Source organism: Heloderma suspectum, chromosome 7, assembly GCF_057233095.1.
Source record: "Heloderma suspectum isolate Gila_16-S chromosome 7, 16-S_ref, whole genome shotgun sequence".
In the NCBI taxonomy this organism is placed as follows: Eukaryota; Metazoa; Chordata; class Lepidosauria; order Squamata; family Helodermatidae; genus Heloderma; species Heloderma suspectum.
In genome coordinates this window covers 78,347,327-78,362,723 of record NC_139464.1, presented here as the reverse complement: position 1 = coordinate 78,362,723, position 15,397 = coordinate 78,347,327, and positions in this window count along the sequence as shown.

Here is a 15,397-nt window from a genome sequence, read left to right as displayed (position 1 = left end):
GCTCTTTGAGATTCCTGACAGCTCCCCAATATTGTACTCGGAGTTGGGTGCACTGACTAAATATTGAACACGTTCTGCATGATTTGATAGTAAGGATTATGCCAGGTACTCCCCAGTCTTTCTCCACAATTTGGCTGCTCTTCTCTATAATTTATACTGTTAATAGTCCTCCAGTTTAGTTTGGGAAGACCTTCTACACTATGAATCACAATGGAATTTGCTAGCGCTACCACTTTTGTGATGTTGGCAAGAACATGCCCAGGCCAACTCTTTGAGTACAAGCTATGCCAAGATGCAGGAGCTGTATACTTACTTAGCTTCTATGCATTATGCATGGTACTAATGAGATGCTAGCTTGTACAGCTGAGGTTAGGGATGACTGACAAGGGGAAATCCTGTTCGCTTTTGGCTTGACGGACCCGCCGGCTCAGCAAGCATTTGCAAGCCGAGTGGCCAGTCAGTTCCTGAAACTCAGGAAATTTCCTGCCTTATTTTAAATCAATGAGCCACGATTTGCTTAAAATCACAATTTGCGCAAAATGGTGGCCATAAATACTACAATTTGTGAAAAATTGTGCTATTTACGGCTGCCATTTTGTGGAAATCACAATTTCCATAACTATTTATACCTGCAGTTTTGCACAAATCATGATTTGCGCTTTGCGTGATTTGCCCGACTTGGGGTGCATCAAGTTAGACAAGGCCAGGGATCCACGAACCAGACTCTGGGGAGCTGAGCTGGCGAAAACTCAACAAGCTCTACCCCGCAACCAGATTGCTCCGACATCCCTAGCTGAGATACCAGAGCTGAAAAAGTAGAGGGATTTGTTCACTGCCGCATAGAAAGACAGAACAAAAATGGAAAACACATTCTCCACCTCATTGAACAGTGTAGATACAAAGCAATCATGTCCTTTTGCTATGGGCTCATTAATTTTAATGGTTGCCATGGGTCTCCTGTTAACTGGAACTACACTTTACTAGATTTGACAGGATAAATAAATAACCCATTTGGGACCATAATAAAGGCGAATTAAAAGATGTCTCATTTGACTGTTGTATTAGTCACCATCCTCCCAGATAAAAATATAATTTGGATGCAGCTGGAATGTGGCCAGAACGTTTGGATGCCAACTTTGCTATGAAATGTGCCTTTACATGCAGCACAAGGGAGTGTGATGTTTTAATACTTTTCAGACTTGCTCAGCATTGTATGAGCATTATGCATTACACTGATGTGCTCTTTCAAAATATCTGAAACTAATTAAGAGATGAAATGGAGGCAAAATATATAGAACTAGAAAAGAGTGCAATTGCAAGTAAAGTAATTTAGTCTTCTCAAAAGTGATGAGTGACCTGAGAATCCCCTTAGTGTGAATTGTAAGTTAACACATTGTAATGAGAAGCTGATCTCTGGAAGGAGGTTTTATTAGACATCCTATGTGCAAGGTGTTATCTGAAAGGCTTGGGGACTGAAATGTAAGTAGTGTAGTTCAGAAGGGGCCTGTTTGGGGGGAAAAGTGAATGAGGTTGATCATTAGAACTATTTGCAATATATGTAGGATTTTAGCCTTCCTAATCCCAAAAATATAACAGGTCAAGAAACAATACATTACAACAGGGGTGTTGAACCTCTTTCAGCCAGATAGCCGAATTCAATTTTGGAGAAGCTCTCAGGGGCCACATTCCAAATTGGCCAGGTTATCTGAAGGATCACCTCCTCCCATACGTATCTGCCTGGACCCTAAGATCATCTTCAGCAATCCTTCTCCTTGAGCCCCTGCCAAAGGAAGTGAGGCAGATGGCTACCAGGAAGAGGGCCTTTTCCGCTGCGGCACCTCGGCTGTGGAATGAGCTACCTAGAGAGGTTCACTTGGCATGTACGTTGTTCTCCTTCTGGCGCCAGGTGAAGACCTTTTTATTCTCCCAGTATGTTAGCATTTTAGCTTCCTATTCTTTTAGCTCTGGTGTTTTAAATCTGTATTTTAAATCTCTGCATTGCTGCTAGATTTTATTCTGGTTGTACTGTTATATTGTGGTTTTAAGCTTTCATATTTTATATTATTTTATGCTGCACTCTGTGGTTTTCATTTTTGTGAACTGTCCAGAGAGCTTTGGCTATTGGGCCATATAGAAATGAAATAAATAAATAGTGGGAGGGTCTGAATGCAAAAGGGGGAGCCAATACCGTCATATTCTAAATTAAAGCTCTTACTGTCAGTAACTAAATCTTATGAGAGACATTTCAACCTTCTTAGAAGGGAGAAAAACATGCAAAAGTAGAAAACCACAAAATAGTTGGTGGTTGGGAAAAAGAGATAGGGCTAGTAGAAGGAGGCACCCCAGAGGGCCAGATCAGAACCTCAGGCAAGCTGGATTTGGTACTCTAGGCAGGCTGGATTTGGCACACAAGCCTAAGGTTCAACACCCCTGCATTGCAACATGCATAAAACTGAAACAGACAATATACGACACATGTTAAATAGGTTGTTGCATGATTGGATCTTTCATGTACTCTTTCTGGGGGCCCACAAATTGAAAGGAACGTCTATACACTCCCTGATCCTGCTCTTGTTGCAACTGGGTACTCCTAATTGCCAGCAGACTATTGGGTCTGTAAGACTGCCTGGAAGCTTATGACCACATCTCGGGTTCAGATTTGACTACATCCAGGAAGACAGACACTTCCTTATATCCTCAATGGCCTGACAGCAGGAGGATGGAGATGATGTGGGCTTTCCTCTGCAGATCATCTCAGTCTCCCACATCTCCTATATTTTGGGTTTTTCAGTGAGAGCAGACTTCCTGCCCCCTACAGGAAGGAGCGATGTAGTGAACACCCTACGTCCCAGTCCCTGCTCAGGCTCCACTGTCAGACCTGGCTCTTGCACAGCTGAGAGCAGGATGGGGCAAAAGGCGAGGGAAGACTGACGATCCATGATCTGCAAGGGGAGGTGTCCTACTAAGAAAGACCAGGAAGCAAACTTGAACCAGATGCCAAGGACTATCACATCTATTCTGACCTATTACTGCAAGGGTGCCTCCTTGGTCGGGGTGGATGGTCTCCTCAGAGTTCTCAAATGCAGAATTTGTTTTATGCTGAAAAGAGGCCAGCACAGTATAGACTGGCCCTTCCCACAGATGTGTGTGTATGTGTGTATGTGTGTGTGTGGGGGAGGAGGGGGAGGTATCAAAAGCCATACTTTCTCATGGGAATTGCAGTTCCCCTTCAATTGCCCTGATAAATATCCTTTATCTTGTGTTCTGCTTCAGAAGAATTGGTCAGGTAACTATAAGCCTGGAAATATAAAATATTTCTATGTCCCCTCCTCTGAACATCTATGTCTGATGAAAAAAAAATATTGGAAGCTTGCAACCTTGCAATGGTTTAAACAGCTATGTAGCTTCACTATGTAAGAAACGCCATTTTATTATACCAGCAATTTGTTTTATTAATCATGGCAGTTTCAACATTTGCACAATTTATTGATTCATGAAAAGAGAAGCCCAGTGGTGTGTCTCTTTTCAGAGAGACAGGGGTTACCATTGGTATGCATACCAAGATATAATGTTTGAGCACTTGAGATTTTAAAAATGTGGGAGAAAGCAAAGCTGACAACTTCGGCCATCCAGGCAGCAAGGTCTTTGAGAGATTAACTCTAGTTTGACTTTGAATCCCTGTGCATTCAACCATGTTTATAGAGCTGAGTTAGGGTTGCCACTTCTTTTTTCTGTCAGGCTCCTCAATTTTAACAGCTACACAGTGAGTAAGTACAACATGGACTTCTCCATGCTGGGAATAGTTACACCTATTGAATTTGGCCAGTGCAGATGAGTGAGAATTTGTTCAGTTTGGTTTTTTTATAAGAACTTTGCCAAAATCTGTAAATCTCTTCATAAACAGAGCACTTGAGATTTAAACAGTTCAAATGTGGGAGAAAGTACAACTGATAAATATGTCCATCCCTATTCTTTGTCACACTCTAGTATGACTATTGCTCTGAAGATAGTATCAGAATATATTGTCTAGATTTCAGTTGCAATAATAGACTTCATTAAAGGAAAGTTTTAAAAATATGATTTACATTGTGAGCTAGATAGATAGAAATGAAATGTGGGGTAATAAATTCTTTATGTTTTTAAACAGTGCTATCAATTTAATCTCTTAGCTTTCCTCTTATAACCTGGCTCACCTGGAAACAAATTAGCATCAGCAACAGACACTATTATATGTTATCTGCACCTGGGCAATGCATTCAATTTCTATTTTGGCTTCGAGCAAGAACTTTTATTTTTAGAAGACGATTGATTTATTCATTAAAAAGGTTAGTCCATCTATTCAAAAGGAGGGCCAGATCTCATTAGGGCTGCCAGATATTTCTCCAGATGGGAATCTGCTGTTGTTAAGCACTCCATAGTGAGTCACCATTCCTGTTTCACCAGGCGCCTGTTCTCATTTTTCAACAGTGTCCAAATCTGCTGTCCACCTTCCTTTCCCTCTTCCAGGGTTCTGCTTATCTGGGTCTTTCCACATAAATTTTAACAGCTCAATCCTATGTATGTTTACTCAGATGTTAAGTCTCACTAATTTTAGTATGACTCCCTAGTAAGAGTGCATAGGATTGCAGCCTAAGTGTATTAGCCCTGTGAACCTTCAAGGTTTAAGATTTATAATTAAGATTAATAATAAGTACATTTGTAAGTTTATACTTCTAACAATCATTAGAGCAGGGTGGTAGATATAGTATGGTGGACCTAGACCTTGGGAGCACCCATAGCAAATGGAAGAACATGTGCTTTGCATGCATTAAGGCCCTAGGTTCAATTCATGTCATCTCCAGTTAAATGAGCAGGGCTGGAAATGTCCTTTGCCTGGCACCTTGGGAAGTAAGGTTGCCATTTGAAGTAAACACTACTGGTCCAAATGACCTGGCTCAGTATATAGCAGTGCCATATGTTCATATGACTCGGGAACCAGTGTAGTGCTTAAGAGTGTTGGACAGAGACTGGGGAGGTCTGGGTTCTAGTCCCACTCAGCCATGAAGCCCATTGGATGACCTTGGGCCAGCTACTGACTCAACCTAATCTTCCTCATAGGGTTGTTTTTAAAAATGGAGAATAGGGGGACCATGAAAGCTGCTTTGGGTTCGTTGCTAGAGGAAAAAAGGTGGGGTATAAATGTGGATGAGGAAGAAGAAGAGGAAGAAGTCGGAAGTCGGGGGTATATCCACCACCCCCTTGTCATGGTCAGATCACTATCTGGTGATGTTGGACTTCTCGGTTCCACAACCCCTCCGCAGGGGTGGAGGACCCATTAAAATCGTCCGCCCCAGGCGTCTTATGGATCCAAATGGATTCCTGAACGCGCTTGGGGATTCTCTGGGGCATGCCAACGGCCACTCGGTCGAGACCCTGGTGGGTGGCTGGAATGCCGCAATCACTGGGGCATTAGATCAGGTGGCTCCGAAACGCCCTCTCCCCCTGAACAGAGCTCGGACTGCACCATGGTTCAATCCACGGTTACGAGCTCTGAAACAGGAGGTGAGACGGCTAGAGCGCCGGTGGCGGAAGTCTCGCTCCAAAGACGATCAGACACGGGCTAGAGCTATATCTTCAGCCTATCACGTGGCGGTGAAAGCAGCAAAAAAGGAATATTATGCTGCCTCCATCGCGTATGCAGAGTGCTGCCCCAGGAGGCTGTTCCAAGTGGTCCGGAGCCTGGTCGGTGCTGTGGCTCCGGAACCACTGGAGCATTCTAAGGCCTCCTGTGAGGCTTTGGCAAGGCACTTTGCAGATAAAATTGATCAGATTGGGTGTGTTACTCTGCACGCTGTGGATACAGTTAGTGAGCAAGAGGCGGCCTGTGGCAAACCGGTTTTGTGGGATCGGTTCCAGCTTCTTCCTCCTGATGAAGTGGACAAGGTGCTTTCATCTGTAAGGCCAACCACCTGCTTACTTGATCCTTGCCCATCTTGGCTCATTATGAGCTGCAGAGAGAGACTGGGTGAGGGGATCAAGGCGGTGGTGAATGCCTCCCTTGAGGAGGGAGTGATGCCATCAGCCCTCAAGGAGGCAGTGATAAGACCGCTCTTAAAGAAGCCCTCCTTGGATCCTCAAGTTCTGAACAACTTTCGCCCAGTCTCAAATCTGCCATTTTTGGGCAAGGTGATTGAGCGGGTGGTGGCGGTGCAGTTGAAGGCACACTTGGAAGAAGAAGGGCTTCAGGCCTGGGCATGGGACAGAAACGGCCTTGGTCGCCTTGGTGGATGATATGAGGAGGGCTCTGGATAGGGGTGAATGCTCCTTCCTTGTTCTCCTCGACCTCTCAGCGGCTTTTGATACCGTTGACCACGGTATCCTCCTGGACCGCCTGGAGGGGTTGGGCATTGGAAACACTGTATTGCGGTGGTTCCAGTCCTTCCTCTCTGGCAGGTACCAGAGGGTAGCACTGGGAGAGGAGGTTTCGGACCCGTGGCCACTTACTTGTGGGGTGCCACAGGGTTCCATCCTCTCCCCGATGCTATTTAACATCTATGTGAAGCCACTGGGGGCTATCATCAGGAGGTTTGGGGTGCAGTGTCATCAATATGCGGATGACACTCAGCTCTACCTCTCATTCAAATCTTCACCAAGGTTGGCCGTAGAATCCCTGTCCAAATGTCTGGAGACGGTGAGTGGCTGGATGGGGAGGAATAAGCTGAAGCTCAACCCTGACAAGACCGAGGTACTTTTGGTGGGAGACAAGAGGAAGCTGGGGGATGTTGACCTGGTGTTGAATGGGGTACAGCTACCCTTGAAAGACCAGGTCCGCAGCCTGGGGGTCATTTTGGACTCCCAGCTGTCCATGGAGGCTCAGGTGTCAGCTGTGAGCCGGACAGCGCTGTATCAACTCCATCTGATACGGCGGCTGCGCCCCTACCTTCCCGACCATCTGCTCCCATCGGTAGTACATGCCCTGGTCTCCTCTTGTTTAGACTACTGTAATGCGCTCTACGTGGGGTTACCCTTGAAGACGGTTCGGAAACTGCAGCTGGTACAGAACGCGGCGGCTCGCCTGATTAAAGGCAGCCACCGGCGAGATCACATCACTCCAGTGCTGAAGGAGTTGCACTGGTTACCAGTTGTTTTCCGGGCCAAATTCAAGGTGTTGGTTTTGACCTTTAAAACCCTATATGGTTCCGGCCCAGCCTATCTTAAGGAGCGCCTCCAGCAACACCAGACAGGCCGCTTAACAAGATCAGCCTCGGATGGCCTTCTCTCGGTCCCATCAGCCAGGACAGCTAGACTGGTGGGGACGAGGGAGAGGGCCTTCTCTGTGGTGGCCCCCACTCTGTGGAACTCCCTCCCTAGGGAACTCCGTCATGCCCCCTCTTTAATGAGCTTCCGTCGTGCATTAAAAACATGGTTGTTCAGGCAGGCATTTGGGGTGGGTTAGGGTATTTTTTTAAAAAAAATTTATGGTAAAATTTTACTGTTTTAAATTGTTTATGGTGGGTTGTACATCGCCCAGAGTGGCTGGGTGACCAGTCAGATGGGCGATTAATAAATTTAATAAATAAATAAATAAAATAAGAAGAAGTAGAAGAAGAAGAAGAAGAAGAAGAAGAAGAAGAAGAATGGCTATTAAAAGGGTTGGTCTGATGACTAAAATAATGGAAACATCATCATCTATGGGGTTTTGACAGACTCTTGCAAGATCTGATTCATAACATGTCCTTTGGGAAGATTCAGTGTTCTTCATGTGTTACTTCTTTAAAAATTGTTGTTGTTGTTGTTGTTATTATATTGGCCTGTATTGTATTCATAGAAAATGTAAAACTTTGTATAGCTAACTAATGTGTGCCATAGGGGCCATGCAGCAGGGCGTTCCAGATAATCCATAGTTTTCTGTGCCTGACTCGGTTACCTTTTGTGATAGCCCCCTTAGCTACTGTTTTTGACAGCCATGGGGGGATGATTTGCCTAAAATTGGAGAGGAGTTGGGAATAGGATTTGTATAATCCATTAAAGCACCCACTACCACCTTCCCACCCATCATCTGAGCACTGGGATGGATGGATTGCTGCAGCACTGTTCATTACATCCCTTCATTCCAACTCTACAATGAAAGTAATGTATAAAGGAAGTTAAATGGAATCTTCCATTCTGATACTTATCAGTAGTGTAACAGAAAATCTGGATGGACAACTTCAAATAAACACATTTGTTCATCTCTGCAAAATGTGCAGTTGTTATATGTTTTCTAAATAATCCTTCATTACAGCTGAGGCACTATGATGTCTAAGCCAGCCTTTAAAGTATGCTGCTTGTTCCACTGATTTATGACTCAAGGTGAATAATATGATGTATGTGGTGTTAATTGTACTGGATGGAACCCAGATGCATTAAAAAGTTGCTCTTCCCTCTTCGGCTCATACATTTTGATTTCTGGACTGTCAACGGAGCATAATTTATGAGAGTATCGCATTTGTGACCTCCTACAATGGTTAAAACTCTTGCTGTTGGCATGCTGACACACCTCAATTCCTTCTCCCTCACATACTTTGGCACATAATAAAGCAAAAGTGGTATGCCACAACTTGGCATGGCAGCATTCAGTCTAGGAGCGCCTAGGCTGCTTGTACTTAGATTAAGCATACGTGTTACACCTGTGATAGATAGGGTGGCCATGTGCCCTCTTTTACAGAAGACAGCCCTCCATTTCAAGGGCTGCCAGAGGACCATCCTCTATCTGAAGGCCTCCATTTGAAGGGCTGTCCTATCCAAGTCCAGTTTAAAGGTAAGAATTGTTGCCCATCAACAGTTAGCACCTCAACAGTGAACTGAACAGGTAGGCACACTGGTCGTCTGGTCACAGTCTTCTACACTATGGTGAAATGCACTACATTTCTACTGACATTTAATCATTGTTTCTAAATGTGCATCTCTACATAGAATCATAGGGCTGGAAGGGGCCTACAAGACCATCAAGTCCAATATAAATTAGCATGTGTGTGTCATCTTTTGGGGTGATGGATTTCCTCTTTATTTGGTGATTCTTAAGTGGGCACCCTACTGGTGATATAGTTCTGTTTTAAGAACACAGAAAACTGTTTTAAGAAAACAGAACTGCAGTTTTAAGCTGGTTTATCTTTCTTTCAGGAAAGGGGCTCCTGTTTCTTTAAGTGACTTCTGTTGAGAAGAAATTCATTGGGTACAGCTTCTCCATCACAGAACATCAGTGGTCCAACTTGCCTTCCAATTCCCTGACCTACTTTGGCATGCAGCATTCCACCTCTCCCAAAAGCAGATATGGGAACATGCTGGGTGGCTGGATTGCTGCAGTGCTATGGCATGGAAAGAAAGGTTCTCTTAAAGCTATGGGTCCAGGGACAGTTTCTGCACGAGTGAACCATCACTTCTTTCAGGTGGCTTGTGATCACTCCCTGTCACAAGAAGGTATTGATCACCTCCCTGGCCCAGCTGGCTGTTCCCTCCTTGCCAGTTTTTATAAGCCAAGAGGGGCAGGAAACCAATACGGAAGTGGTTGTACACACTGTATCAACTGAAACTCATCCAGGAAAACTGGACAAGGCTGTGCTCTGGATACTTCACCTGATCAACCTGCTGAAACACTGGAGTCTAGAGCGCTGGCAGATGCAAGAGATTTTATCTTGAAAGTGCTTAATAAGTGTATTAAAATGGTCTCAGACAGGTCCATAGTGCCCTCAGGGCTAGCATGCAATAAACTCTGGACAACCCTGAAAAAGCTCTGGTGGGCAGCACATACAGGATTCAATAGAGGCAGTGAGATATTGTTTCTTTGCTGCCCTCAGTGCCCCTAAATATATGTGACCATAGGCACACACAGGTGTTCAACTGCAACTACTAGCAGTTTCTCTTTATCTGCACCCGAGTCGTCTCCTAGATTGCTTCATTGCTCTTGGCTCTGGAGTATATCATGGAGCTCTACAAGCTGTACTCTGGAGAGGGTGCTCAGGAGCAATTGCACCAATCACCTGGGTCATTTCTGCATTCCACAGATTGACCAGGGTTTTGACAGGAAAGCCCCAATATCAGCCAGACCCCCCCACCAGAACCTTCTAGAAACCATTCATATCCATTAGCCATCTTAATAGGTCCCCCACCTTGCAGAGGGGAAAAGCCACCAAAAGTCTAAACTTCAGCTGGAGATGATCTGACCATGACAAAGGGACTAACTCAAAGTCCCCCCACCTCCAGATCACCATCTCCATGTCCAGCTGAAAAAAACCAAGTCTAGAGTATGCTCCGATCACATGTTGGGACAGTCCCATGGTTGTCATGGAGACCATGAAATCCTGAACCGCCCTGTACAAGGTGCCCTCTGCATGAATGTTGACATCCCCCAGAAACAACAGTCTGGGGGACCTCAACAGCACACCTGAGACCACCTCTGTCAGCTCAGGGAGCCTGTTGAGCAACAGGGTGGGTGGTACACCAACAGAATCCCCAAACCACAATTCCTACCACTTGCTTGCTTGACAGGCAGAGAGCCAGTAGGCAAGTAGGCAGGGGCATCTACTGCTCCTTGTTCTCACCATCACCACTGTCTGGGTCCGAGCAAGTGGTGACTGAAAAAACAGGTTGCAAAAACAGGTGAAGAGGAGAAACAAGTCCAGGGGCTCTTGTCAGTGGCCCCCTACTGGCGTGTGGTCCCTCAGCAGGTGCCCAACCAAGCCTACCCTTGATGCTGGTCCTGACATCAGCCCACAGTCTAGCATAGAATTTGGCACACTCTAACCACGTTGCATTTAATGGGACATAATGGTACCCAACTGCACTGGATTATGGACTGCGTCTGTGTTTAAAAATAAGGTAATGGAGTATGGTGCTATATGAGCTGTGAAGGCTTAAAAGGAGTTTGGCTATAGTCACCCCTCCTCTTATAACTCAGTGGGTGGGACTTACATTCTGTGTTCTCCTCCTCCCCTCAGTCAGTCCTGTGTTTGTGAGCCTCGGAGCCAGTTGTGTTACCTGTTTAATAAAACTGTTCAACTGTTCTCCAAAAGTCTGCTGTGGTGCATAGTCAACAGAGAGGTGTGCAGTCATGTGAGTAGTTGTACAAGAACCCATACAAGAATACTACAATACCTATGACTGGATAGATATATTGTTTTATAACTGGGTTTATAGCGAGCAGAAACTCAAAAGATGAGAGCATAACTTCCTAAATGTTTGTTCATAATTTCTACTCTTTTAGACTTTCCAAATCAGGCCCTAATCTTTTTATATACCTGCACATTTGAATATGCCTTTTGCCCCGATAGTGTCATTGAGAGTTGTTAAGGGGAAGCTGTGCATGTTTTTACAAGACTGGAACTGCCTTTGGAGAGTTAAGAAGAAGTTTCTTCAACCTGTTAATTAATCTGGCAAATAGAACAAGTTGTTCATACTTTTGGCCTCAGGCAGCACGCCTGTCCAGAGCAAGGAATGCTTTCTTTCTGGGAAACATGATTTTGTCAAAGGAGGATGTTGGGAGGAGAGAAATCCTTCTTGTATCTTATTTTCTTCCCCCTCCTCCACCTTTAGTGGCCCACCAGGAAGTGGGCTTCCTGGGGTTTGAGGGAGATGAAGTCTCAGATTTGTCCTAACTGCGTCCTAGGAAACATTCAGGAATTATGAGGTATAACAGCTAAGGAATGTGACTGTTTTCTTAGTTGAGTGAATGGAGAAAGAATATCCTTCTTACTCCAGAACAGTAGGAGGAATTCTTACTTCCAATTCATTCCACAAATATATGCCTCAGGAAACTACAGTTTAATTGGATTGCTTGATCAGGGCTGGGTGGCCAGGAGCCTCCATTTTAATTTCCCATAATGCTGTGGAGTGATGCTTTATTGGGGGCACTATGGAAGATTAAAATAGGTGCTCCCAGGCCTATCTGCCTGGCACTGGTCAGAGGTTCCACAACCAGGTAAACCTGCCAGGGTTAGTGCTCCCTCCTCCATCTCCTCAGGAGATGTATGATCTCCTCCTTAGGAGGGGCTTACCAGAGGGCACTTAACCAAAGGCCCCCTCAGACCTGGAGCTGATCCTGATACCATTGATCTTTTGGAGAAAACACATGAATACCAAACCTATAGGGGAAAACACACATTTAATCCCGGGTTCAAAGTAGATAGCCAGGATGACTGGAGTAGCATCGGGGGGTGGGGGGTGGGGGTGCCTGCTTTTAGTGTCTTAATTTCTAGTTATAGTAATAAAGTCTTTAGTATAAACTGTTTTGAAATAATTAATAAATAATTTAAATAAATAGGCCGCCTTGAGTGCCATTTTTTGGTGGAAATGTGGGATCTAAATTAAATAAATTAATTCAATAAATTACATAAATAAGCATATGAATGTCAGATCAGAAAGGTCCCCAGTTCTAATTTCACCTCTGCTATGAACTCACAAGGTGGTCATAGGCAGGCCTCTTTCTCTCCCTCTCTCAGCCTCAGTGTCAGGATCTGCTAGATCTGTGTACAGCTCCCATGTGTGGTGAACCTCTGAAGCAGGCGGCAGCTTCTCAATGAAGTACCTGCAGGCCCTGGACTGACTTTGCCCACCCAGCCTGGCCATTGGACAGGGAATAAGGGCAAACTACGTGTGATGTTAGCCATGCAGTTTGCCCTTGAATGCAAGCTTTTCATCCACAAATTACCAGCACAGGAGCCATGATTGATATCAAGACCCTTGCATGGGGGGGGGGACGAGGAGGGGGGACGACGACTGCAGGGTCTTTAGCCCTTTTGACCCCACTGCAGTCCTGAGCCATATGGGCCTCCTGCACCAATGGGAACTTACCTCCTTATGCAAATTGCAGGCAAGAGGGGATTTGCAGTTGGGCAAAGGTTTAAAGCCTCCATCTCTCTCATGTCAGGGTCCCAGTATGGGGGCGGGGGGCATGCTGGCAATCTCTGAATGAAATTGCCAGCATGCCCCCCCCCCACACACACACTTCGTGCCTGCAGTTTATACTGCCAGATAGTGATCCATTTAAACAAATGGTCCATTAAAGGAAATAGTTCGGAGTGCTTTGGCCCTGAGTGATTAACATTGTGGTAGCTTAGACCTCAGAAGGTTTTCTTTACCAGTTGAGCCAAGGTTTTCTTGATCTCTGTCGTATTCCTGTAACCTTGGTTGTTGTTTGGTCCTGGCTTCTGGTTTGTTTCTTGACCCTGCTTTATGGTCTGTCCTCTTCTTGACCTGCTCTTCAGGCCTGGCTACTGGCTGTTCCAGCATCTCCTGGCTCATCTCAGACGGCTGATAATGGCTCAGCCCAAACACTCAGTCTGTTTGCAATATAGGGATATGAATACTTACCTACCTTTCAGGTTTGTTGTAAAGATTGTAACAATATAATACATATGAGGCACTTTGAACACCTGAAAGTGTTATTCTAAGTATTATCAGGACTTGGTCAGACTGCAGAAAAAGCAATAGTGATAATGTTCATATTTACATTAGATTTAAATTCATGGGTTCATCTTTGAATATGTACACTTACACACAGTACTCTGGAATCTTCTTTTTTATTATTATGATTGGTGCAGCCTTCTGTTTTGTGGGTTTTGATGGAGCCCATTTTATGACCTTAGTTAACAATAATACAATAAAAAATAGGATAAAAATAATTTTAGCTTTGGCCACATAATTGCCAGGTATTTTGCTATCATGCTATCCTAAAGTGAAAAATCAGGATGACTCATCTAAATTGGGCTTCCTTGTATGAAGTTGTTATTAGTGGTTTCAGAAATAAATTTAACTAAACTGGATTTTTTCCTCCTAGTACCTTAGTGACTGGTGTTTAAGAGACAAACTAGATGTGAGATTAAGGGCACACTCCTTTGCATGTTTAGATAGCAAAATGTCCTACAACATGGCTGGCTGGGGAATGCTGGGAGTTGTAGGACCTTTTTCTGTCTGAAGGTCTGCCTACAAGTGCAGTTCTATGCACTGCACACTCGATGATTGTAAGACCCCAAACTCGGAGGCTTACGGCCATCCTATGCAGGGAGGGAGGAGTGGCAGTGGCGAGCTTTCTCCCCATTCTCCTGCCCTGCATTTTTCGCTAGGCAGGCTTTTTTACCCATCTAACTGGGGCACTTTGGAGGGGGAGGGGAGCTCATATCCTGGCCTCTCCAGTCTCCACCCACTAGAACAGCCCCTTCTTGCCTTCTCCAAGGTTGAGTTCCCAACCTCGGAGAGCAGCTGGCGTGGTTCTCTCTGTGCCGGCTGTGAGAAGGAAGGAGATTGGAGCTCCCATTTCCCCCTCCGACCTCAGGCTGGGGAATCTGAAATATCCTATGGTCTATCAGAATGCTGTCTATGGTCCATAGGAGTGCTTCCTAATTGCATCTTTGCGTTTAATACACCTATTTTTAAAAATGCAAGTGGCAGCCATTAGGGGGTGATACCTACTGGGATCACAGCAGGCAGGTATAGGGAGAATTTAACATTTTCCTCCCTCCTGTGGTTTGATGAAAAGTGCTCCTCCAAAACTTGCATTGGAAAGAGGCCTCCCCTCGATTCCAGAGGGATCTGGTCTGGAATACAGCAGCTTCCTAATTCTTACCTCTAGACCAGGGGTCCCCAACCCCCGGTCCGCGGACCGGGACCGGTCTGTGGCCTGTCAGCAACCGGGCTGCAGGGGTGTGTGAAAACACCTTGGGTCCGCGGGGGTCCATGGGGGGGAGGTGATCTGTCCCCCACCCCCGGAATCCTCGCCGGCCCTGGCCAGCTCCACTCCATGGCGAGTCCATGGAGCTGCCAGCCAGCTCCGGCTGCTGGCAGACTTCCGGCCACTGGGATGAAAATGGCGTCTGCTATGCAGACGCCATTTGCGTCCCTGTTCTACAAGTAATAGGCTACGTAAATCTTTACGTAGCCAATTACTGCAAATAATAGGGACGCAAATGGTGTCTGTGTAGCGGATGCCATTTGTGTCTCAGCGGCTGGAAGTCCACCAGCGGAACCCCCCGCCCCCAGCCATGGAAAAATTAGACCGGTCCCTGGTGCCAAAAAGGTTGGGGACCGCTACTCTAGACACAGTATTTCTGTTGTTGGTTGCAACCAGATTCCTACCTTCTCACCCAGTTCTTACATGGCAGCACCCCCAAAAGTGGCATTCCATGGGTTTAAGTCAAGAATCCCTGATTTAAACATTTGAGAAAAACTGTTGGAGATGTGTGAGATTTGGTATCAGTTCAGCTGCATGCACCTCTTTCTATGATTCATCCTTTACTATGTCAGTCTTGTGGTAGGAGTCATTTATGTTTGCTGGCACAGCAATAAAGGTATGAAGTGTATAATTACAATAGTTAATTATAATTGTTCTAACTTCCAGTTTGGTAAAAACTTTGGTATTTCCTAACTGTCTGGTGGCGGTACACCC